Genomic DNA, 14,699 nt, shown 5'->3' on the forward strand with positions numbered 1-14,699 from the left:
CGCGGTAGAAGGACACACTAGCTATTTGCAGAGGGGTAGCATTATAGCTTTTTGGACCAACGGGATAATGACACAAAAAGAGGGAAGCCAGGCAGCAGCAGGTCCACATTCTGGACACTGAGGCCAAACAGAGCATCCCAGACATAGGCCTGGTCTCTTAAGTCCCGAGCACATGCTCCTGCAGGCTTGGCTGGCCCCCGGCGGAGAGGCTCCACTTCTCAGAACAGGCTGCTTGGAGAGTTGACGCACACCCTGAGACCCCGGCTACTTTCAGCAATAGGGTTAACAAGTAAATGTACACACTGTAAGAGGCCACTGAGACATCCCAGGTTATTTTGTTCTTTTTCCTCTAATAAGGGGAGGAGGAAGATTAACTGGGTTTAAGGCTAGAACAGAACAGTCATTGAGAAAAACAGACTGCGGCCAGGTAATAAAGTGGAAAAAAATGAAAACAATGAATCCTTGAACACTACATCAAAACCTAATGATGTATTATATGTTGGCTTATTGAACATAATTTAAAAAATAAAAAACAAATTGGGAAATTCTAAAGCTGTATTCCACCCAGTAAAGACTGAAAATACCTTGTGATGTTAACAAAAAACAAACAAACAAGGCATCCAAAAATTTTAGGGCGAAGACCATCTGCCACAACTCCCAGGCTCGGATCGGCTTCAGGTCTTCGGCGCTACTTTTATTTTTTTTTATTTAATTTTATGATGTTATGTTAGTCACCATACAGTGCGTCATTAGTTTTTGATGTAATGATCCATGATTCATTGTTTGCGTATAAAACAGCTGAGAGAGAAAGAGCCACCTTGCGGCCCGAGGTCCTCCCGTCCCGGACCCGCGCTCTCAGCTGGCGAGCTAACCTGCGCCTTCCTTGGCCAGGCGCCCAGCTCATTCCGCGGACTCGGGCGCCCCCGCGCGGCCCGGCCGCCGGCGCTGCTGCCTCGGGCGTGCTGGGTCCCGGCGGCCGCTCCCCCGAGGCCCGCGCGGAGGCCGTGCAGCCCCAGCCTCCCCCGGGCCTCGTCAGCGCGCAGCGGATGCGCTGTTTGCGCGCCCGCGGGCTCCCGGGGCCGTGGCGGCAACGGCCGGTCAGGCAGCGCTAACGAGCCCCGCGGGAGCGCGGCGGCGGAGCGGCCCGCTCGTGGCAACCGCGCCGGCTCGGCCGTCCGCTCCCAGCGCGGGGGCCGCCCTCCCCGCTTCCGGCCTCGCGTGGCCGGGGCTCTTCCACCCCGACCCCCCACGCCGCCCGCGGCCAGGCTGCCCCTGGGCCCCAGCCCAACCCCAGGCCCCGCGGCCGACCCGGGACGCGCCCTCCCTCCCCACCCCGCCCGAACCCTCGGTGACCAGTCCTGGCTGGCTCCCTCCCAGCCTGCGCCATGGGGGCTCTACCGATACTCACAAGCTTGGGGGGGGAAGCCGGGGGGGGGGGGGTCTTGGGAGCTACCTGCCAACCTCTCTGAGCTCGGCTTATCTGCATGGGGGTAATGATGGGAGCCACTCCTTCAGGTGGGTGGTCGTATGAATAATAATTAACGTTCGTTTCCTCTGTAACATTTGCCAGGAATCAGGCTGGGTGCACTGGTACACTGTTTACCTCACTACACCGATGGGACCTGTCGTATGTGTGTGCTATCCCATTTTACAGATAGGAAAACTGAGGTCGCATAATTTCACCTGAAGGCACACAGCCTGACAATGCATTTTAGGGAGTTGGAGTTACTTAAGAAAACTGCTTACCTTGGTTTCAGTGTTTTCCAGACTTATTTGAATGGGGAATCTCTTTTTTTAAAAAAACACTTATGAGGGGCGCCTGGGTGGCTCAGTCCGTTAAGAGTCTCTTGATTTCAGCTCAGGTCCTGATCTCAGGATCCTGGGATTGAGCCCTGCGGCATGCTCACGCTAAGCATGGAGCCTGCTTAAGATTCTTTCTCTCTCTCTCTCTCTCTTTCTCTCCCTCTGCCCCTCCCTCCCTCATGCGCACACTCTCTCTCCAATAAATAAACAAACAAACACTTGGGAGGCTGCTAGGGAACTGTGTCCTGTGAAATACACTTTGGGACACACTGGCCTCCGCAGTCTCAAATGCAAGAATAGATGTGTGAGCCCCCACTCCTGAAAAGTGCTATGGAGCCACAGGGGCGTGTTTCATTATTACGACCATTGTGATCATCCTCACGTTCATTATCATTTAGGGATCCTGGCTGTGGCCTCGCTGAGCACTTCCTGCCAGGCACTGTCCTAACTGCTTTGTGTGTATTAACTTACACCTTACAGTTACGCAGGTGTTAGCCAGTGAGGCACAGGAAGATCAGGTAATTTGCTCTAGGTCATACTGCTGGTCAGAGAATTGGAACGCAGGCAGCCTGGGGGCAAGGCCTCTGCTGGTGGAGTGGAGGGCAAACCCCAGGTCTGGGCCTGTCAGCAAAGCCACGAGTCCCCATAAGAGCATCTCTTCTCTATGAAGGGCCACCACCCTCCTCCTGCCCATCCCCCCTGCTCATCATAACCACCACAAGCACCCTCATCCTGCGTTGGAGCCCAGCCCCACCATTTACTGGCTGGGCGATTTCAGACAAGTAACTTAACCATCAGTTTCCGCATCAGTAAAAGGACAGCATCATCTACCACACAGGTGTGTGTGAGGATGGACTGAGATGACAGATATAAAGCACTTAACACAGGGCCTGAGCCATCTGAAGCACTCAGTACATGACGGCTCAGCACCTGCCCCCACTCCCACCTCCACTGAGAGGTCCTCGGCTTACCCCCACCTCTACCTGCCACACCCCTGGTCTTGAAATTATGGCTTTCTCTGTCTGTCTTCCCCACAAAATTGAGCCCTAAAGGTTGGTCTTGTTCACTGCTACCTGCCCAGGGCCTACCACGCCAAGCTCAGCACACACTAGAAACCTAATTGATGTTTGCTGAATGAACAACTGAATTATGATAAGGAATAAAGCTATTATTAATTATTGAGAACCCATGGTGCACTAGGCTGAGTTCCAAATATCTTACATGGATTCTAACTCGCTTAATACAACCACCATATCAGGTAAGTACTATTGCCACAATGACCAAGTGAACAGTTGGATGCCTGCCTACACTCACAGGGCTGCTGAGAAGGCTGAAAGATACTAAAAGCCCTACCTGTGCACAAAGGTTTTGTTATTAAGCACCAGAAAAGGAAGGAAGCCTGAGTTTGGGCCTGTTCCTCCCAGGCCTCAGTTTCCCTATCTGTGAAGTAAGGGTTGGACTTGATAATATCAGGGCTCTTATACTCATGGTGGAGTAGGAGGAGAAAGGTTTCTCTTGGCCCAACCTCCCTTCCCCTAAGAACAGCACAGTAGCTAGATGGGCCCAGCCTGGAGCAGAGGGTAGGCCCAGGGGCCAGGGAGGAGCCCCATTGCTGCCTTTGTGAGCACCCAGGTCAGAGTGGGCTCTGATTTATCTAGGAGTGGGGGTCAGGGTCAAAGCCCCAGCCAGGATCATGTGATGCAATAATTAAGGGCAATAATGACCATTCACATGCTAGCTCTTTACAGTTTGTGTGATCTCACCTGGTCCCTCACACCAACCCCGTGACTACTACCCCTAGGAACTAAGGCCTAGAGAGGCCTGGGGCTTGTCCAGGGTCACACAGTGGGTCAACATCTAGACCCCACATGACTGGGGTCTGTTGATTGACCGATCAGTTTAAACTGCAGCAAGCCATACTCTAGAAATGGCTCTGGCTCTTTAAGGAGGGAGTGAGCAGGACCCAGGACCCAGGTGGCAGGCCTGCCTATAGTCAAGTGAGAGAGTAGCCATTTCCAATCATTAAAAGTTGAGGCGGGAGGGCGAAGTGGGCACCTGGGGGCGGGCAGATCTCCTTGGGGCTCCAGCCAAAGCTGGCCCCGGCCTCAGACCCAGACTTCTGTAATTGGGCCCCAGGGATCCTGCTGAGCCTCTGTCCCCCAGGAGAGCCTCTCGGGCCACCAAGGCCCAGCTCATTATGGCCTCATTGGTGGCAAATCATTCAACCAGCCTCAGGGACAGAGAGTGATGAGCTCAGAGCAAGAAAAGTTTGAGCAGCCACAACTTTCTCCCACGCGGCCACAGCTCTGTCCACAGTGGTCCAAACTTCCCCGGTGCTGGGGGGCGGGGTGCAGGTCCCTGCTGGCGCCCAGGTTTGTCCAGGTTGCCCAGGCCCGGTTGTACCCTTGATGCGCTGCTGTCACCACTGGGGCTGGCACAAGCCTCAGCCGTAGCCTGGCGGTCTGGGTCTGAGGTGCCTCCAGTCCCCCCGCTCCCCCTGAGCCTCAAGGGTGCCCTCAACCTGGTGAGGGGTGCTCTAGCTCTGTCCCCCACTCCTCACCCCATCCCGGGCACCTGGTGGGGCAGCAGCCCCCTCCACACCCCGGAACAGGGCCGGGGCCCTGAAGGGGAGAAGGTGTCAGGTTGTCCTCATGAGCATGGGCCCCGTATCCCCACCCTGGGGCCAGTTCCCAGAGGACGCTCCCCTCGCTCCCGTCCTGGCCCATTTCCTCTCACACCAGCCCGGGAGGGAAAAGATGATGATAAACAAAAGGTTGCTATCTCAGAGCTAAACGTCTCCTATGCATCAGCCTGTTGAGTCTCCAGAGAAGCCCCATGAGGTGCGAGTCATATCCCTGTGTCACAGATAAGGAAACTGAGGCACAGAGATTTTGAGTTTGCCCGCCTCGTGCAGCCTTTCCCTACCAAGAAGTGAGGTTAATCTGGGCTCAAATCGCCGCCACTGAGCCAGCTGTGTAAACTGCCCCAGTCTAGTTAACTTCTCTGAGTCTTTGCTTCTTCATCGGCAAACTGGGGATGTTATCGTATCTATTCCAGGAGATCGGGAAGACGGTGTGCGTAAAACGCCTGTCATAGTCCCGCAGGGTACACATCCGTCAGTGACTGTGGTTAGTACTGCTGGATAGCACGGCGGAATGGGAAAGCACGGGATTTGGAGCCAGCAATTCAAATATCATAACTGCTCCCTTAATCCATGCCGGGCTCGGTACCAGCCCTGGAGTTTCCAGGGTCAGTTAGGTGTTCTCCCTGCCCTCCCCGGGCAGGATGAGACAGAACATAAGTGCAGTGGAGGACAGGTCAGGGGTCAGTCTGAGATGTCCCTTAACCTCTCCAAGCTCAGCTTTATCATTTGGTAAGTGGCGGGCAGTGCCTGCCCCACAATAACGCAGCTTATCGCGAGGCCTGAGAGCCATAGTGTAGGTAATCATGGTCTGCAAGTTCTAGAATGGTATAGAAATGAAGAAGCTGAGGTTTGGGACCTCGAGTCATTGCCCAAGGTCACCCCGCTGGTGACGGCTGAGCCTAGAAAGAATCCCAGGGCTTATTCTGCCCCGAGAACGCTCAGCATCCTGGCAGGAAGGGCAGGCTTCCTCAGCCTTCAGCCCCCGCCACACCCTGCAGGGCAGGCCCCGCCTCGTCACAGGGAACTCACAACCAGGGGTCAGTAAGACAAGCAGGAGATAGTCAAATTGCATGAGAAGGGGAGGCATCCCAAGGAAGAGGGGCTGACAGATGCCTTCCTGCCTCTCCCTGCTCAGGCGTAACCTTGACCTTCTCTCTTCTGTTTCCTTTGCCTCCAAAGAAACCCATGGCCTGTGCGGACATAGGGAGTTTGCTGTAAGACGTGTCCTGCCACCCCCTCCCAAACAGATGGTGGCTGCACAATCCCCCTGAGAGAACATTCTTAGGTGGTCTCTCCTCTCTGCCCCTTAGGAAAGGTCTGAGCTCAGTGTAATGGGTCATCAGGATGGAGCTGGCTCCAGGGCAGAGAGCTCTGACCTCCATTCCCTGGCAGGCTTTGACCCCAGGTGGCAGCAGAAGGGAGCTGGCCCTGGGACCTCCTAGGAGCCCCTGATCGTTGGTGGCCAATGACTTCCTCTGCCAGAAAGGACCAAACCTGCAGGAGGAGGCAGAGACCTGGGGAGAGGGAGGAAGCTGAGGAGGTGACCCCGGTTGATCCAAGGTCCCCTGGGGAAGATCTGGAGGGAGCTCAGAGGACACGCGCACACACAATGAATGTGGGAACCCGCAGCGGTAGTCAGCCCAAGTTCAAGTCTCAGCTCTGCCACTTACTGGCTGCACGGGCCTGGACAGATGTGTGGCCTTTACCTGTTTCCCCCTCCATAAAATGGGCATAATACCAGGGTCAGCCATACAGAGTTATCATGAGGATTAAAGAGATAGCCTTAGCTCATTTGTATAGAGTCCCTACTGTGTGTGAGCTACAGTGCTAAGTAAGGGACAGTTGTTATCTCATTTGATTGATGCTCAGGACATCTATGTGAAGTTTTGCTTGTTCACAGCTACACTACACGTAGCCTACTAGGTGCTCAGTAAATATGTGTTGAACGAATGAATGGATGATTGGATGGAGATAGGGTCGGTGTTACCGCTGGGTCCATTTTTCAGAAAAGCACACTGAGGCTCAAAGAGAGAAAGCAATTTGCCAGGACCACACAGACCCCAGGTCTTCTGCCCCGGGCCCTGACACCATGTCCTGATTGACTCAAGCTCACAGTCTGTGGAGTGGGGTGGGAGGCTGGGAGAGTGGCAGACCGCACCAGGAAGGTCCAGGGGGAAGCATCTCAAACTGTCCCCGCAGGTCACAGACTGCACCTGCCCCCAGGCACACTCCCTGTGGGCCTCCGCCCGACGTGGTGCTTTGGTGCCCCCTTGTGGCTTCTCTGGGAAGTGCAGGCTGCACCTGGCCTGGTCCGGAGGCGTCTGCGTGAGGAAAGTCAGCCCTGCAGCCAGAGAGCCACGGGTCCACAGATCCTGGGCCAGGCTCCCAGCCCAAACATGGGTAGGGAGGCACAGTCTGCTCCAAAAGCTTTGTTCAGAGACCAAAGGGCCCTCAGGGCCAAAAAACTTGTTTATGGGCAGTGCAGGCAGACGTGGGGGGCAGGGGTGTCCAACAAGGGACTTTGGTCTCCTGGCTTTTTGGAATGCCACCCCACATGGCCCCTCTCACGCAACACACACACCAGAGCCATATCAGCCCCCTCGCCAGATTTCCCACTGCCCACAGCCTGAGGTCTTTGGCTCTGTAGTCTGTATTTTTAGGACAAGGGTGTTCAGCCCAAAGGACCCCCGTAGTAGAGAGTTCTCCTTCCTTCCTTATGTACATGAGACCCATAGAAGGATGGGCCCTGGCCAGGTGGGCTCAGCACCCAGGCCCCCAGATGGTCAGACCGGTAGATTCTCAGTAGGGACCCTTTCTCTTACAAGTTAAACAGAAGAGCAAGTACGGTGATCCGTCATGCATTCATGCACCCTGAGACCTGCCCTCCTGGACATTCTATACAGAACTGTATAGCTCCTGCAGGAGCTGGGGGGCTACTACCAGTCTGGGCCCAGGCCAAGCATTTTATGGGTCTGGGGATCAAAATGAGACTTGATTTCAAGCCTCAGCTCTGCCCCTTACTAATGCTGAGCCTTGGCCGAGGGCAGGAACTGGCTAACTGGCTGCCTCTTCCTCGAGGGCCGGGCCAGCCAGGGGAGAAGCCAACTGAGGGAGCCTCCAGGGGGCTGAAGCCCTCCAGCCACAACTGATAACAGGGGCCCGATGCCCATGGCTTTTCGAACTCAGACCCCAGGCTCGGGCAAATCAGGGAAGACCCTTCCAAATCAGGCAGTTGGTGGCCTGTCCTCAGGCCTGGACATTTCTTCCTTTGGGCTCAAAGATAAACCCACAGGTGAGTCAGCTGGGAAGAAGGGGGTACCGGGTGGGGGGCCACACTCTCTCTGGAGGCAGGGGGCCCGGGGCCAGCCCAGTTCTGCCCTCACCCCCTGCTGAAAGACCTCTCCTCAGGATGCTCTCTCTAGCCAAAGGGAGGGTCCCCAAAGCCTGTTGGGAGGGACCTCCTTCCTCCCTGCAGAGTTGATTTAGAGCTGCCCCACCAGGAAGGAAGCCCCCTCATCAGAGCCAGGGCCCATTGGCCTGCTACCTAGGGAGGGTTTCCCCAACCCCCTCCCCAGAGGAGGAGCTAAGGGTGGACAGGCGAGGGGGTCTGCCTGAGGGGCCAGAGACCCATTTTCAGGACTGGACACAGCAAGATGGATGGGATGTCACGCTGAGGGAGCAGGGGGTGCAAAGTGAGGAGGCCCGCTCATCTGTGTCGCAGTGTTCAGAGACCTCTGGCACCCCAGCAACCAGAGTGGGCCCAGGGGACACTAGGAGCGAGGCGCGGCTCTAGGCCCAGTTCCGCTACCAAGCGGCTGTGACTTCTGGCTGCAAGCCTCAGCTCCCTCAGCTGTAAAGTGTGGTGGGGCCTCCACCTCCCAGGTGTGTTGGGGAAATCATATCAGTTGAGAAACACGAAAGACGGTAAATCTTATGTTCAGTGTTTTATCACTAAGAATAACTAAATAGGCAGGAGGAATCTTTGGAGGCGGCGATGTGTTCATGGCGTAGCTCGGGGCGCTGGTTGCACGAGTCTGTGTAATCGCCAAACTCATCAGGGTGCATACAATAGACACGTGCAGCCTTTTGAATGTCATCGTGCCTCAGCAAAGTGGCCTTTAAAAAAAAAAAAAGAGCTTCCGGACCTACAATCACATGAAGTTTGTTAGAAACATCAGAAGTTTGATCTAGGAAGGAAAGGCTCAGTCCTCCTTTTAGAGAAGGGGAAACAGAGGCCCAAGGGCACCCCGCCTTCTCCACACTGGCTCCCACCTGGTGCCAGTGGTTGGGGTGGGGGAAAGAGAGGCACAGGCTAGGAGTTCCGAGGAGCCCTGCCCAGAGGGGATGGTGGCCCGAGACAGATAGCAGGGGTGCCAGTGAGACTCTTGCGCCCAAAAAGTCTCCCCATCTACGCCACATGCCAGGATATCCACCATCAGTCCTCAGGGAGCCATCAAGCGTTTACTCATCACTGTGGGCTTTGGATCTCATCAGAAAGCAGGTTTTGAAATAGGGAATCCTGACCACCTGGACTGGGAGAGGACTCTGGAGAGGAGAGTTTAGCACAGGGCGGGTCACGGGGGCCAAAAAGGGGCAAAGGGAGGGGCGACAGTGGACAGAGCCTGGGGAGGAGTGGGAAGCTGTCGGGGAGGTTCCAGGGCAGTTGGGCTGCCCAGAGTGCCCCCCACAGTGGGATGGGACCCAAGTCCTGAACCCAAAGACTCCTCACAGTGTCGCAGCTCAGAGCGGCTGGGGCGAGAGCCGTCAGGGAGGCCTTCCTGCAGCAGGTGGTACCTGAGGTCCTAGAGCAAGCACAGGAAGCAGCCAGGTGATGTAGAGAAGAGGACGGACCCGTGGCAGAGGGGTGGGCGGCAAAGCGCGGTTTGGCTTTGCTGGAGGCCCCTGGGGGAGGAAGGAGAGTTTTGAATGCCAGCCTCCCTGGTTGGCCCTGGGGAGCCTCTGCAGGGTTTCATGAAGGGTGACAAGGTCAGGTCTGCTTTCCCACAGGATCCTTCTGGCAGCAGAGGGGGTGAAGGACTAGAGGGCCTGGTGGGGCTAGCCCCCGCACTCATGGGAGGTGAGTCAGGACTGGCTTCAGGAGCCGTCCCAGAGAGGAGATAGGGGGTGGGACGGGCAGGAGTTGGTGGCAGACCAGACAAGGGGTGTGAGGGAGAGAATGAACAGGATGATGTCCCAGAACATGCCTGGGGCTGTGGGCTGGACCCCCTGAGAAAGGGGATTGAGAGGCAGACCCACAAGGGTGGCAGGGTGGGGAGGCGGGGAGGTCAGCGGCAGGCAGGTTGCACGTTACACGGGTTACATGGGAGGTGTGTGCACCCTCCTCACATCTCACCTTCCTGGTCGTCCCTCGTGTGGAGTCCTGGTGATGGGCCGCCGGGCCTCAGAAGCCCCCAGGGCCCTCAGGACCATACTCCTGTCTGTGCTCTGGGCCACAACATCTCACCCTGTCACTAAAAGTTGGCCAGCAAGAAAGTGTCCCAGTCTGACAGGGGAGGCCCATCCCTGTCCCAGAAAGCCCCAGACCTGAGGGGCAGCATGGCTGGGAGCTCCCGGTATGATAAGGAAACATGAGTGCTTTCTCCTCAGCCTGTACTACTGCTGAGCTCCCCTCAGCTGATCTCTCTTTCCTAAGACAAGGCTGGAAGCACACCTCCCCCAGGAAGTCTTCCTGGCTTAGCCCTGTCTCACACTCAGGGTTGAGCTCCCACCCGTCTGAGCTGAACCCCTGGAGCCCAGACCAGATAGGCTTCCTGAGAGCAACCCCTTCCTCCCCCGTCATGGGTGTCACACACCCACACCTCCCTCTCCCCTCTGCATCCAGAGCCTGCCCGGGCCAAAGCCACCCTCACTGTCCCTATACACCCCATGTATAGAGGCTGTAGTGGGTTTATTGGTGGCCCCCAAAAAGGTATGTCTAAGCCCTAAGCCCTGGAAGTTGTGAGTGTGACTTTATTTGGAAACAGGGTCTTTGCAGATGTCAGTAAATAAAGAATGTTCATATGAGATCATCCTGGATTACCCAGGTTGGCCCTAAATCCAATGACAAATGTCCTTATAAGAGACAGAAGAGAAGGCCAGGTGAAGGAGGCAGAGATTAGAGTTTTGCAGCACCTAGAGCCACCGGAAGCTGCCAGAGGTGAGGAAGGGGTCTCCCCCAGAGCCTTCGGAGGGAGCACGGCCCTGCCAACACCCTGATTTCAGACTTCTTGCTCCAGAACTGTGGGAGAGTACATTTCTGTTGTTTTAAGGCACCCAGTTTGTGATAGTTTGTATGGCAGCCCTAGGAAACGAATAGAGACTTAAAAACAGCCAGCGAGCCATTCTCAGAGGTCTGTGTTGGCCACGGTGTGAGCGGACCGAGTGCTGTGTCCAGCGAGAGGCGCCATTGTCCTGCCTCCAGGCGCAGGCCCCACGTGAGAGAGGGGCATGGACAAACTGGAGGGAGCCTAGAGAGAAGGGACCCGCTGGGGACCTTGGGGGCTCAGAGAGTAGGGGACAGGAGGGCCCAAACGAGAAGGGGAGCACACATGAGGTATGCCCAGTCTAGTGTGTGGAAGTCCCTCCTCTACACAAAGCTCACACTTGGCCCTGGGGCCAGAGCAGGGTTTGCTGGGCTCCTGGTGCCTCTGAGATCCTCCAGCCCTGACAGCCCAGCAGCCACCTCTGACCACCCTGCTGTCACCTCAACCCAGCAGGGCTGGAGCTAGCCCAGGCCAGATGCCCTTGGGTGGAGGGGGCAGCACTCCTGGGCTCCAAACCACACGGTCTTGACTGGTTCCCGCCTTCACCCCCACACCCGAGGCTTTGGGTTCAAGCACGCCCACCATCATCACATTCCTGCCCCTCCTGTCAAGCCTCACCTGAGCCATCCCCGGCCCTCCTCTCTGCCTCTGGCTGTTTCTGCACCTTCCAGGTGGGTGCAAACGTCCCCTCCTCCACGAAGCCTTCCCTGACCCCATCTGCTTCTCCACCAGGCCCAGAGCAGTAACGAGACGGGTGAAGTGGAGAGAGCCAGTTTGCCACAGATCCACTGATCTTGGATAAGCCCCCCAAAGTCTCCAACCCTAGGTGGCCCACCTCTAAAGTGGGGTGATCACTTCAACAGGGCCTCCCACAACCTCATTCTCCTGCTTCCAGTTCTTCCCTTTCTCCCATAAACATCACATAAACGCCCCCTGATCCTTCAAAAGTCCCCACATAGTAGGTGCTCAATAAAACTTGCACCTCCTTGGGACTCTTCACTCCTCATTACTGCATGTACAGCGGGCCTATTGGATGGACCAACACCCTGTCCTCCATGCCCTTCCTGCTTTGACAGATCCCCCAGGGGGAGCTGCAGCCTGGGTTTGGGGCATGAGGCCTGAATTCCCCTGTTTGTGTTGAGTTACATCCCTTTGGCTCCAGAGCAGGGATCTTGGGCAGCCCAGACCAGGAGGAAGGGTCCGGCCTAGGTGTCAGGAGACCCGGCTCCAGGCTGGTCCTGGGAAGGTCCTAGGAGAACGAGGAGTCGCCATAGGGCCAGGCTCCCTGGGGCAGGGTTGGCGTGCATTTAAGTGCACTGAGGGAGCCCCACCACTTCTCTCGGCTGCTGCCTGCCTATGCTCGAGTGAGTATCAGCTCAGGGGTCCGCTCAGGTGGGCAGTGGGGGCCAGGGAGGCGATGGCGGGTATGGGGGACAAGGGGGCCGGCACAGGAGGAAGGACAACTTGGACTCACACCGCTGACTGTCATCCCCTTTCTCTGGACAATCACACCACAACCCCATCAGCACCCATGTTCCGCCCCACCCCACCCCCCAGCTCCTGGTCTTTCAGAAGGAAATTCTCTCTAAGCCTAACCTACATCCCTCCTCTTTGAACTGAGCCCCATCAATGGTGGGAAATCTGCAGGAGCTTCGTTTATCCTCTCTCTCCCACTCTCCCGTCTTGTTTTCCTTATACTTTTCTTCCCTGGGACTCTGGCCAAGCCCGTGTCTCCCTCAAGGTGTGCTGACTGTAAGCAGGACCCTGGCTTTGGAGTTCTGAGCCCACCCCCACCAATTCTCAGCTTCTGCACCCACCTCCCCCTCCTCCAGCTCACTTGAGCTTCGACCCTCAGATTAGATGTCCTCTGCTCTGCGGAGCCTTTCCTGTGCCCAGAGGCTGAATTAGAGGTCTCCCCTGAACCCCCACAGCACTCTGGTTCTTCGCCGTTGGACTCTTAGCATTGTGGGCATTGAAACCCCAGGTAATGCACTCATCGAAGCCCCAGTTCCTCGCAGAGTGCCTGGTACCTAATAGATGTTCCAAAAAATATATTGAAAGAACAAATACATGAATAAAGGGTGACTTCCTACGTCTGACCCTCAGTCATAACACCTGCTTATAGAGACGCTACGGCTACTAAGTGAGAGGGAGACTTTAACAGAGCCCAGACTACGGGAGGCCCTCAGAAAAAATGTGAGTTTTCCCTCTGCTCCTTTGCATGAAAACAACTTCAAGAAGACAGCTGTTCCTCCAAGTTAACAGAGGACAGAGCTGAGCCCAAAGGGGGGACACTACGTAAAGAGGGATTTCGGGCCTAGGGGAGGAAAGATGTTCAGGGGAGGCCACCCACGCGGGGAGCTGCTGGCCTGACGTGTAGTTTCATGTGGCTGTGCATTCGTGATTGTCGACGTCTCGCCTGCTCCCAGAGGCCCACAGAGGAGTCACTGCTGGGAGGCTGGCAGCTCCATCTTCCTTTTAGGCTTCGTGGGTGCGAGCAGAGAATCTTCCCTCTCAGCTGCCCTATGTTTCTGAGTTTTTGATGTCAGTGAGGCGACTGCCTGGCAGTGAGTGAAGTCTGAGCAGTGAGGGTAGGAGCCATGTTTTTGTTCCGGGACTCAGTCTGGTAGAAACACTTCTCCAGGAGAGGGTATGTCTGTGGATCCCAGTGTGTGTCACTGAGTGTTTTAGTGAGTGTGTATATATGTTGGTTTCACACACATCCTAAAGGACTACACTGCTTAACTCCACACAGTGATCTGACATGAGCCTGACTCAAAACACCACCAGCTTATAAATTCATTTATTGGGTTGAGATATTTAATTGCATGATTAAAATGCAAATCACCCTATAGGAATCTATGTTACTAAATTTTAAATTCTTAATGAAATGGGCAAATTATCAGAAGGATGTCGTTTTCCAAAGTTACTTAAGAAGAGATTAAAAGCCTGAGCAGATTAATTGCCATGAAAGAAATCTGAAAGTGTTACTGTACAGTGATCAGCTGAAAAAGTCTGGGCCCACCTTGTTTTCTTGGTGAGTTTTCCCCCAAACTCTCAAGAGATGAATAATTCCTGTGCTATAAAACCTGTTCTATAAAATAGAATTTAAAAAGGAAATTGAATCAATTGGTTATGAAGTTGGCATAACTGTGATAACCAAAACCTCTAAAGATAGTTCCAAAAAAGAAACCTGTAGATCTATTCTAAATAAAATACTAGCAAATCAATTTTAGCAGAATTTAAAAGAATAAACACTGTGTAATATATCTACTTGTCAACAAGTCAAATTTTAAAAGTATTGGCTCATTACAGTTGGTTCCAAAAGGCATTTGAAAACATTAAACACAAATTCCTATTTTTTATTATTAAAACTAGAAACAGAACAGTATTTTATTAACATAAAAAAGAATATCTCAAATGAACAAGCACCATCATACTTATTATTATAAATAGGAGTTCTAATAAAATTGAGGAAAAATAAATATACCTTTTCTTATCATTATTCTTTAACATTGTCATGGAAGTTCTTTTTTTATTAAATAAAGTGTAATTTTTATTTTTTGTTTTGTTTTTTTTTTTTTTAGAGAGAGAGAAAGTACAGGTGAGAGCAGGAGGGAAGGGGCAGAGGGAGACTGAGAGAATCTTAAGCAGGTTCCACACTCAGTACAGTGCCCAACACCGGGCTCAGCCCGGGGTTTGATCTCACAACCCTGAGATCATGACCTGAGTCGAAATCAAGAGTCGGACGCTCCTTTTTTCAACTTTTTGAGGAACCTCCATACTGTTTTCCAGAGTGGCTGCACCAGCTTGCATTCCCACCAACAGCGTAGGAGGGTTCCCCTTTCTCCGCATCCCCGCCAACATCTGTCCTTTCCTGACTTGTTATGGAACTGGAGAGTATTATGTTGAGTGAAATAAGTCAAACAGAGAAAGACATGTATCATATGATCTCACTGATATGAGGAATTCTTTTTTTTTTTTTTTTT

Source organism: Leptonychotes weddellii, chromosome 11 (genome assembly GCF_054177405.1).
Source record: "Leptonychotes weddellii isolate Sample4059 chromosome 11, ASM5417740v2, whole genome shotgun sequence".
NCBI classification, from domain to species: Eukaryota; Metazoa; Chordata; class Mammalia; order Carnivora; family Phocidae; genus Leptonychotes; species Leptonychotes weddellii.